Source organism: Arvicanthis niloticus, chromosome 11, assembly GCF_011762505.2.
Source record: "Arvicanthis niloticus isolate mArvNil1 chromosome 11, mArvNil1.pat.X, whole genome shotgun sequence".
NCBI lineage: Eukaryota > Metazoa > Chordata > Mammalia > Rodentia > Muridae > Arvicanthis > Arvicanthis niloticus.
The window spans coordinates 43,679,327-43,691,213 of NC_047668.1; the positions used below are offsets into that span (position 1 = coordinate 43,679,327).

At 39.3% G+C, this 11,887-nt stretch overlaps 1 long non-coding RNA gene across 2 annotated transcripts; it reads right to left on the reverse strand.

Annotated features, from left to right (window-relative positions):
* Window positions 1-2,418: 2,418 nt before the first annotated feature.
* LOC143443969 (uncharacterized) lies at window positions 2,419-11,560 on the reverse strand. Of its 2 annotated transcripts, XR_013113426.1 has the most exons (4): window positions 11,492-11,560; window positions 8,349-8,443; window positions 5,787-5,927; window positions 2,419-2,856 (listed from the first exon to the last, which is right to left on the reverse strand). It is a non-coding gene; the product is annotated as an uncharacterized LOC143443969 (long non-coding RNA). The 2 variants fall into 2 exon arrangements; XR_013113427.1 differs by lacking the exon at window positions 5,787-5,927.
* Window positions 11,561-11,887: the final 327 nt, after the last annotated feature.

An 11,887-nucleotide genomic window follows, 5' to 3' on the forward strand; every position in this document is an offset into this window, starting at 1 on the left:
AGTCACTATTCTTCCAACAACATTTTATAGAGATGTTCCACTCATTTAATGGAGTGGAAGTTTTATATTGGTTCTACTAAGACAAACAAAGATAGTATTCCCAGTGTTAGAATGTATGACATGCTAAGAAAAATAAACTATGTTGGACATACTAATGCTACTTACTTACTCATTAGTATGGATCATAGGATGAACATTTAACTAAAATTAAAATTCTTATGGATGTCAGGTTATGCATCTTGATACAACTGAGATACTGTCTTAAACACTTGTAGGTCAAAAAATATTTGTAGCAGAAAACATGTGCAAAGAATTGTCACTATTTCTGTACAGTTTATTTAACTCCTTAAGAAAACCCATAGTCTCCTATAGGTATAGTCTTGAATTTTGAGCCTTTATAATGGATAATTTTTAAAAAAATCACAACCCTGTTCATCTATCAGACTACTGTACAATTGTTTACTATGAGAGGTACGTATCAACTGAAGAATAATATTAACTGGTAAAAGACAAAATCCTTTAAAATTTTTCATGTATTTGTTTATTTATTTGCTATTTACTGTTCATCTGTTGTTGTTGGTTGTGTGTGTGTGTATGTGTGTGTGCTCATGCACATATGCTATGACATGCAAACAGAATCAGAGGACAATGTGTAGGTGTCAGTTCTCTCCTTCCATCATGTGGTCCTGAGGATGAACTCAGGTTGTCAGTCTTGGTGGCAAATGCCTTCACTCACTAAACTGTCATCTTTCAAATGCTAGCAGAAGAATTTTGGCTTAACAGTTTTATTCTGTTGTTCTGAAAGTTTTCAGAGCTGTAGAAGGTCATAAAAAGAATAGCTCTTGTGACAATAATATTGTATTCCTTTCCCATGAAGCAACTGTAAAAGTTGGGGCAAATGTTATCTATTATAAATATACTGTTAAGACACTTAATTTTGAACTAACCTCATATTTACAATATACGAAGAGAGGAAGTTCTGACACACGTGCCAACTAATGTTTCCCAGTGTGAGCATCTTACAGAGCCAGTCCATGGGTCAGACTAGAGAATGCACACTTCTGCAACATGCATTTGCAGAGCTTTGAGTGTCATGGTGCAACTGATCCACCCATGCTTCTGTGATCTCACATGTCCACAGAGACTTCTGTATAGTCTCACCTGCAAACTAAAGTTCTGCAATCTCTTCTTGACCTTTATGATGACAAGGAATAGCTATGGGTTATTCTGAAGGAAGAAGCAGACTCTGAATTGTACACAAGCAGGTTCATACACCCAATGCCATCAAGGACACACAGATCAAATCTAGAAAACAGCAGGGTAAACACTTCAGAGGTATGCAGCAACTCCTCTGGCCTGAGGCTGAGGGCTGATAGCTGATGCTTTTCCCTCCAGCTCTACGTCCTCCGTATTTGAAATGACTTTTCAAAATTAGTTATCCAATTCTCAAAACAAGAGGGAGAAAGAAATAAAATAATCAATTCTCTAAGCTAGAGGTTTATTGGGCCAGAGAGATTGCTCTTTTATTTAATCCGACTAAATGCTATTTCTCAGTGCTGTTGGTGTGTGAATGATTCCTTCTATGTCTAGTCTGATATGGAGAGCATTCTTCTTGCTCTCCCTTCCTCTGTCCCTCCCTCCCTTCCTTTTCCTTCTGTCTTCCACTCCCTCCCTCCTTCCTTTCTTTTTTTTTTTAATTATTTATCCTTTTTTTCTTCGTTAACATCTAGGCTGGTAAAAATGGAAGACTTGTGTAAATCTGACTTGTCAGAGGCACCAAGTGTCATCTAAAGGGTGTCACCAGCCTGAATGCTCACTGTGCACAAGGAGCAGTGCAGGATTCCACTGGAACTGCACTTCCTTGAAGGCCAGGCCAGATGAAGGTGTGATACTCACCTTTTTTTGTACTAGACCCACCTAGGAAAGTTTAATGTATTTCTACACATTGAAGAAACAAACAAAAAAAAAACACAGCTGTAGTCACCTTCTATCTGGGAAGGATCTAGAAATGAGAGATCAACATTCCTGCCCACTGATGAGAGGGGATACTCTATGCTTGGCCAATTCACCATAGTAGCTCTTTCTGTCACCTCTGCCTGGCCATTAAAATGGGTGACAGAAAAACCCTAAGACAGAACAATCAGTCCCTCATCTTTGTAGGTTAGATGGAGGTCACATTCTGACTTCAGGGAAAGGGGATCTCTAGGCAGATATGGTGGAGAGACTCTAGAACAGGAGGTAGCAGAAGAACCTGCCTGGTGACATGGAAAGGCCTTGGCATACTGAGCTTGTGAAGCCTGGGTTGGACTCTTGGTTTACTCGTGTCGAGAGAATTTGGGATGTATTCAGTACCTATAATATTGTTGCTCTTGGTGGAAAATCTGTTCCAGCCTGCCTGACATAACAATACACATGAGAAGTTTTCACTCTCACAGAATATGAGACTTCAAATTCTGTGTTCCTTCCTTGGCAATTCTTGCCTGTGAAAGTTGCTGGAGCCACATGACCCATGCGGGAAGCACTGGACACAATTTCTAGGGCCCAGGGCCCACTCGGGGAGGAGAAGGTAGCCAGATTCCCTGCATTGTCACTTCTGAACTTCAACTCAGATGGTTTAGATTTTATTTTTCCCAGCTAAAGTCTAGAATCCCAAGTATCTGCCAGGATAGAAACTCTGCTTGGAATCTTCCTGAAATGCAAACAGTGTAAAGGTCACTGGCAGCATCATCCCAGTATATTTACACATGTCTCATAAACTCTGGCAGAGAATTTTCCAGGAGATGGTACTGTCTCCAGGGTCATCTTCCTAGGGCTCCGGTAATCCATTTTTTGTTGGTTTTGGCATCTATCTGCTTCCTAAAAGAAAAATGGAGTTCAGTGAGAAAGTTAAACAAAGCCAAAGATGTATATATGTATGTATACACATACATATACATCATATACATATACATCATACACACACACACACACACACACACACACACATATATATATATATATATATTTACAGTACTAAATAAAATGTTAGAAACCATTGTTTTGAGCATCTTTTCAGTGGCTCAGTGTCAAGAGGCAGACCAGCCTCACTATCCCCCTACCAGTGCTATTTTTTGGGGCTTTGGGAGGCTCTAGACCTTCTAGAGGAGAATATTCTATCCTTGAGGGTGTGGGAGATGAGGGTAAGTAGCACAATATCTTTGTCAAGTACCCCAGCAGAAAAGTGTAGGGTGTTGATTCCCAGACTTCTTGTACTAATACCTTCCTCCTACAGTTATACAAAAACTACACCACTGAGGGTTGGAAGAATAAAGGTTTTTATTTTAATGAAGTATTTTCTCATTGTTTCTCTTTATATATCTGAAACATAGAGCAAAGTCAACTTTGAGTGTTAATTTTATTTTGAAGTAGAGTTCTAAGAGATGTAACTTGGGTACCGATTCATGCACTCACTGAGCACACTGAGAGGCCAGAACACATCCATGCCCTTCCTCAGCTGCTTGATGTTACCTCATTATAACTTTTCCCTCTCATCCTTGGCATCAACAGACCTGTTCTCCAACAGGAGAATTTGCCTTTTTGAGAAAGTCGGGTACTCAGACACACAGAGTACATGACTTTAGATGTTGGGTTCTTAAGCATTAAGCATAGTGAGTTCAAAGTTCACCTACATTACTACCCTTGTCTAAGTGTCCTCTATTATGGTGGTCGATAGTATCCTACAGCATGAGTGCATGTTGCAGAAAAGATATTGGCCCCAACAGTGGATTCATCATAGTCCTCAATGCCTATGATTGTGTCACCTTACACAACAATGGGACTTCTTAGGATCCATGTGGGTCAGATGCCACCTACATCCTTATGAGAAGGAGGGCTGGAGTCAGAAAGGAGTTGTAGCAACAGAAGAAGAGGCCGGAGTGGTGTGTTTTGAGGATAAAGACTAGGGACCAAGGAACACAAAAGACCTTTAGAAAATGAAAATCTAGAGAAATGTGGTTTACTCTGTACTTTCCAGGAAGGAGGCTGTCCTGAGAGCATTCTGGTTTCTGACTCCTGACCTCCACAGCTGTATACTGATAAGTCTGTATGGCTCTAAGCAGCTAGGCTTGTGGTAACTGGTAGTCACTGGTCATGAACTGACCCAAGAACAGCAGTTTGTGTCCTTATCCAGAGAAAGACATTTGGATTCTTTAAACCTTTGGCTAGTCCTGAATAGGACTGCAATCAAAATCTGGTGTGTACCTTATGAGGGTAAATGCCTAGAGGTAAGGTTTCTGTAGCTCTTGTTAAATTTAATTTTGTGGGCGTTGCTAAAATGTTTCCTAGAAGGGCTACCTGGTTGTACATACTCAAAAGTGACAAATGAGCATTCCAGATCCTCTTCCGATTCATCAGCATATGGTACTGTACGCGTGTGCTTACAGACTTGTGCACAGTCCAGTGCTGTAGGACTGAGCTGCATGGCGAGACCTCTTTTTACTATGTAAGACAAAGTCTAGTCAATTTGTTCAAGTTGGCCATGAGCTCACTGTGTAAGTGGGTGAGCTTTGAACTGATGATCCTTTCGTCAGCCTTTCCAGTATCTGTGATGAAAGCCCTATGCCACCAGTCTTGGCTGCCAATTAACTCAACAATACTAATATGTGCACAAATCACAATTAAATACAGTTTGCTCTTACTTTCTTCTGATGACTGGCGCTACGGAACATGTAGCTCATGTATTTCTTTGCTTCCTCATGCATCTTTGTTAACATGTCTGTGCATGTCTTTCACCTAGGTTTGTAAATTTGGATGGTGTTCTTATTGTTGAGGTTTTGAGAATTATTCAAATGGTAATCATAAGCACATAAACCTTGTTGGATATCTGTAACCTTCAAATATTATTAGTCTGTCTTTGTTTCTGTTCTTTTTACAGAGAAAATCCTCAAATTTTGACGTGATCCAATTAATTATGTTTTTTCTTTAATGGGCTGTATTTTGGGTTTTGTTTGAGCCTACTTGGAACTTTCATTTTATTCTAAAGATTTTTATAGCTTGTGAATTAATTACAGTTGGAGCTATGATCGACTTTGAATCATTATCCTAGAATAAGACAGCCTGTTTATGACAAACTTCATGGGTTTACGTGAAGATGTCCACGCCTGCTAATTTCTTTAAAAACACATTCACCTTCTCCATTGAATTAATTTGCATCTTTGTCAGATATTAGCTTAGCTGTATTTGCAGTCTATTTCTGGCTTCTGTGGTCCACTCCATTGATCTGTGTCTCCCGTTGCCAATATTATTATAGCAGTGTGACTACCGTAGCATTAGAATTATGTGCTGAAAGTAAGTGCTGTAATCACTCCAACCTTATTCTTCCCCCAAATTGATTTTTAGCACCTTTGTATTTCCTTATAAATTTAGGGAATTGGGCAGGGAATGTATGTACACTAGAATAAGAACAACAACAAATAAACCACCTTCTGAGATGTCAACATTCAGTGGTATTCCATTAAATCTACATATCAGTTGGGTGTGGTCATTTGAATGAGAATGCCCACCTTAGGTTCAGATATTTGAATACTTGGTTATCAATTGGTGGTGCTGTGTGGGTCAGAGTTGGGAGATGCTTGGCGTGGCAGGTGCTTAGATTGCTGAAAGAAGTACATCCCTGGGGGCAGACTTTGCGAGTTTAGTGCCTTGCCCCACTGCCAGTTTACTGTTGTTCTTTCCGCCTGTGGTTTGAAGATGTGTGCTTCTGTCTTCCTTCTCCCACTCCCACATCTGTCACTTGCTGCCATGCTTACCTGCCATGATGAACTCTTATCCCTCTGGAATGAATACATGATGTCTTGGTTTCTTTTTCTGCTACTTACAGTTTTAGGTTATGATCCATCACAGTTGGGGAGGCACAGCAGCAGCCTTCGAGGACCTGGGTCACATAGCATCTGTCATCACAGAAAGCAGTGATAGATGCATGAATGGTAGTGAAAGGTGATTAGTTCATTTTCTCCACTCTTATACAGGCTAGAAGCCCCCACCTGGGGGATGATGCTGCCCACGGTGGGAGAATCTTCCCACTTCAGGTAATTTAATCAAGTTCATCTCCCACAGACATCTTCAGGCACCCATTTTCTGGGGTACTTTTCTTCCTTTTTAAAAAAGTTGATAATTAACACTACAGTCACCTGGGCTGTAATCAGTAACTTGCATTTATCACTTCTTTTGTTGTGACAAAATACACAACAAAAGCTAACTAAGAAAGTCTTATTTTGGCTTACTGTTTGCAGAGATAGTCCGTCATGGCAGATAAGGCATGGTAACTGAAGTGTGAAGCAGCTGATTACACCGTAGTAAGGAAGCAGTATCATTACATCCGTAGTTAGGAAGCCGAGAAACAGGAATGCTGGTACTCAACTCCCTTTCTCTTTATTTGGTCTGGGAACCCAGTCCATGGATGGTGTTGCCCTCATTCAGGACGCATTTTTTTTTTTTTCTCTCTTTAGTTCAACATTCTGGAAACATTTTCACATATAACCCTGGAGATATTTCTCTGGTGATTTTAAATCCCATCAACTTAACCATGGACATTAACCATCAATGATGGATTTATTGACATTTTCAGGCATTGAGAATTACTACCCATGTCTCTCCAACTTTGTATGTTTTTAGCATATGGAGCACAGATCCTATATAAGATCTGCATTTCTTTTTGCAAAATGTTTGTGTGTGTGTGTGTGTGTGTGTGTGTGTGGTGTGTGTGTGTGTGTGTGTGTGTGGTGTGTGTGTGTGTGTGTGTGTGTGTGTGTGTGTGTGTGACTCTCTTGCTAGTGTCCAAAGAGGCCAGAAGAGAGCAGCAGATTCCCTGGTGTTGGAGTCACAGGCAGTTGGGAGCACCTTGGTATCTGTGCTGAGAACTGAATTTGCATCCTCTGTAAGAGCAGGGAACTCCTGTAACCACTGAGCTATCTCTCCAGACCAGTGCCACATTTATTCCTAATTCATTTGTTCAAGTTGTACAAATAGTAACCATTCTGCAATTCTAGGGATAAACATTTTTTTTATTTGTGCTATACTTTTTAAAAAGCATATCACTAGATTTGTTTTAAAAATATCTTTTGAGTTTATACTATTGAGGCTATTTGAATGGCTTTGTGATGTGTATCTTTTTATATTACTTCTGGCATTGACATCAAGGTAATGCAGCACTTCTAAAAATAGCTGGAAAGTGATCTTTTTATTCTTTGGAAGAGATTTTATAGAACAGATATGATTAAGACTCTGAATATTGGGTGGTTGTTTTGTTTTAAACTGTTAACCACCTCATAATACTTTTTAGATTATTCTGATTATTAGTTCAATCTTGGCCTTGTTTCAATTATTTTAGTCTTTTCTGAGAGCTGGGCTTCCATCTAGGTTGCCCAATATATGCCAAAAATTTGTGAAGATATGCATATGTACATCTTGTACACATGTCTATTTTCAAGGGGCACGTATAACAGTAACACAGTTAACACAGTTGTGCATGTAAGTGGATAGGTGCGTATAAATAACATACATATAATGTGAGTTCATGTAAGCATATTATCCCTTTGATGTATATGGACAGGTTAATGACATTGATAATCTCTCTTTCTGTCTCCCTCTCGACCACTCCCTTCTTCTCATTGTGTGTGTACATGTGTATGTCTTGTTACAGTTATCGCTGCTTTATTTCTCTATCCACAGAACTGTCTTTTTGCTTTATTATTTCTTTTCACTGTTTTCCTGTGTCTGATTCTGGGGTTGGCTGCTCTTGACCACCTCTTTGCTTGTCTTGTCCTTTCTTGACCTTGTCTTCTCTTCTTTTAAATAAAATCTTAGCTGATTGATTCAGAACTTCATGTTTGCCTCTGTAAGATGTTTGATGCCACTAGCCTTTCAGAAGGCATCATTTTTTTTCTGTATCCTACAACAGTGTGGGGTGTTTTAATTTCAATTTCATTCAACCAGAAATATTTTATTCAACTTGTAATTGTGTCTTGAATCTGTATGTCTTGTGCAATTTCTGATGTTTATGGGTTTTATTCTCATTTTCATAGTTTTCAATTTCATCTGATTTTTAACTAAATAGTGTTCCCAAAATGTTCTAAGTTTCCAGCATTTGCTCGGTACCTCAAAGTGTGACTACTTTTGGAGATAGGGCTTTTAAAGTGGTAATTAAGTTATGGGGTCATCAGAACAGGGCCAATCCCCTATTGCTGGAGTCTTTACAATGACAAGGGATTAGTAGACACTTAACCTCAACAAAGGAAGGACCAGGGAGAGGTGAAGAGACAAACAAGGCAGCTGTCTATGAACCAGAGAACTGGGCTTTACAAGAAACTTACCAGCATGATGACCTTGAACTTCAAGCCTTCAGAATCGGAATAACAAACATCTGTTGCTTAAGACCCCTAGTGTGCAGCATTTTGTTATGACAGCCCTAACAAAAGAAACACACAGTTCAGAAATATACCTTATGGTATTTAATATTCCACATTTGTTGAAGTTTAACTCACAACCAAGAAAATGGCGTGTCTCATTTAATTTTTTACATACCTTGATGCATGTCTACCCAGTAGTAATAACTTTAATTCAGATGTGCAGTGATTTCATTCAGCCCTTCATAGCCTGTCTCATTTTCTCTTTGTATGTTTACTGATTACTGAGAAAATAGTCTTATAAACACAAGCTATTACTTAAATTTGCATAGTCAGACTTTTCGTTCTGTTATTAGATACAAATCTGTCCGTTTAGGACTGTCACAGCTGTTATTTTTAGAGGGCCTCAATTTACCCTTCTAAAGGTAAAGGGTAAAGTTTGTCCTGAAGCCCATTTTTGTTGATGTTGATGCATCCCACCCAGTCTTCTATCTATTGGCGATGATAGGTTCTATTCTTTAAATGTTGCAACCAGCAAACTACCTGTTAGCTATCTCTTCACTGTAGAACTGAAAAAGAGGGAAGATTAGCTTGTGGACAATTTCATAGATTTAGTCCATCATATCTGGGAGGGAGTTGTGGGGCAAGTGTCTCCCACTATGGTTAACAGAAGGCTGAGAAAGGAATACAGACGTGGGCTATAGCAAGGGGAAGCTCTCATGACATGTTCCTGCAAGGTAATCCCTCTGACTAGGTTCCTCATACTGCTTCCTATCTCCTAAAAAGGGTACAGCATCATGAGTCTATTGGGAGATCAAATTATGTGTAAGATTAGAGCTCTCACCTCCCCAAAGCCCATCAGCTGGCAATAAGTTCCCCAGTATACAAGACTATGGGGGAGTAGGCCACATTAAAACTACCTAGTAGGTATTGGTTTCTCATTTATAGTTTGTGGTGCCTCCAAGTAAGTCCTGTCCTTATGAAGTGTGCCAGAGGCCGAGCTGCCTCTCCATCTCATCAGGACATTCTTTTGATTATATGGAAATTTCCTTTTTTTTTTTTTTTTTAGTTTTAATTTAATTTTCGTTGTATATGTTTATGTAACTTTATATATCTGTGGGAATATAGGCATGTGGGTGCACAGAGGCAATTCTGGAGTCTTCCTTAATTACTCTTCATTTTATTTTTTGAGACAGGGTCACTCAGTGACTCTGGAGCTCATTGGTTCTGCTAGACTGGCTGGCCATTAATTCCAAGGCATCCTTCTGCCTCTGCCTTCCCAGAGTAGTGTTCACATAGACACACCACTGTATTGGCATTTTTTAATTCGATATTTTATTTATTTACATTTCAGATGTTATCCCCTTCCCTGCCCTTCCCCCCATTAGCCCCTATTCCATCCCTCTTTCTCTTTCTTTGCTTTTATGGTATTGGCATTTTTTATGTCAGCGATGATGACTTGAGCTCAGGTACTTATGCTCCTGTGGTAAGAATGTCATCAGCTCATCTTTCTCCACAGCCCCTGCTGTGGAATCTTCTCATAAGTATCTTGACTGTGAAAATTCATTATCCTTATCATTATCATAAATTATTACTATCCTATTCATTATCCTTGGGCTCTAAGGAAGATCCTTGCCCATGTACTAATAAATAGTATAACTATATCACCTTGTGTTGGTCCCTAGGACACAGAGTAAAGATCAAAAGACTTGACTGTTACACTAAGGTAGAGTTTGAGGTCAAACAAGAAGGGTTCATGTTATACAGGTTAAATGCTAAGGCTCTCCAGATGTGAAAAATGTGTTACCACATGCCAGGAAGTGATTTGGGAAGCATCCTGAGACTTTTTTCTCTATTTGCAGTGGTGAGGACAGAACCCAGGACCTCACCCATGGTAAACATATGTTCTAAAATTAAGCTGTATCTGATGTCTCTGTGGGCACTCAAAGCCAAGAAGGTTTCATAATGTTCTTCCACACCATCTCTCTATGGGTCCTTCTTCTTAATCCACCCATGCAAAGATTGGCAGTTGCTATTATGATAGGCTCTGTTTTCTTATTCTGATGCATGTGTGAGGCCAGCCATAACCAGGTACCAGTCCACTAAAGACTGGAAAACACTGCTGGACTAAACATCAGTCTGTACTTGTGATTCTTCTAATCTCTGGACTTTGAACATTTTCTTTATTTCTTGCCACTGTAGCCACTATAAAAAAATAAAAATAAAATAAATTTATTTAACTTTAGTTTTATGTGATATATATGTATATATATATGTATATATATATATATATATATATATATATATATATTTCTGAAAAGGTAGTGGTTCCCGTCCATATAGAGCCTTGAGTATATAAACCAAACATCAGAATTAATTTACCAGGACACATGGTTTTTCTCTCCCCACCCCCTCGACTAATTACAAACAGCAGCGAGTATTTATTATCTGGTAAAGTTTCCTTTTGAAAACAAAGAAGAAAAAAGAAAAAGAAAAAAATACATGAGAAAGACCACAGGATCAGATACTAGATTTAAAGCAGTCAAATTTTGTGTCCAGTATCTAATGTGTGAACGCATATGAATCTAATGACATCACATGTACATTTATCAGGTAATGCTAATCCCAAACCATGGAATATCATCTGTATATGATGTTAGGGCTGGCAGGGTAGTTTGGTGAGTAAAGGCACTTGCCTTCAAGCCTAAGACCCAAACTAGCCCTAGAACCTATATGATGGAGGTTGTTTTTGACCTCTATACATGTGCACCGTGAACATGTGTCCTTCCTCATCCAATAAATTTTCAGTTTAAAGACGTCTATGTTAATGATACAATATTGAAGAATAATGGAAGGCTTGTGTTTCTAGTCCCCACGTTGTTCACATTGGTTTCCTTTGTTGACAATTTAACCTTTATGAAACGCTGTGTAGTAAAACCACTGAATGTACAGTGTGTGCACTCATTGAGAAATGAGAGAAGCCACCTGCATGGCTGCTGAGAAGCTGGAAGTCCTGAGTTGTTCAACATAAAAATAGTCATCGATTTTAAATAGGAGAAGAGAAAGTCTTGAAGAGGTTACGCAACTTGCCCAATGAAAACTGTTAGTACCTTGGTGGCTGTGCTGTTGAATGGCTGGACATCAAGGCCTAAGCATTCAGGATCCAGAACCAGGGCTCCATTGTGACGTAAATATACATTCCCATGGATACTGGGCTGCCAGGTTCTATTTCAGGAGGATAAAATCATTGTGATTTACTGAGGAGCACTTCCTTCTCAGCAACCTGAAAACACAATTATCTTCCCTTTGAACTTCTTCAAGCTTCCCCGTTTCTAGACACCCTTCGGCTCCCACATGGGAGACAGACGTAGATAAATACATTTTTAAGGCCTACAAGATGATAAATTCTCCTAGCTTAACTGAACAAATGTTTGCGGCCAGCCACTGTTAGGAGAAGCTGTGCACAGGCAGATAACCAGGGTTAACAATTCAGTCACTGTGGTTAC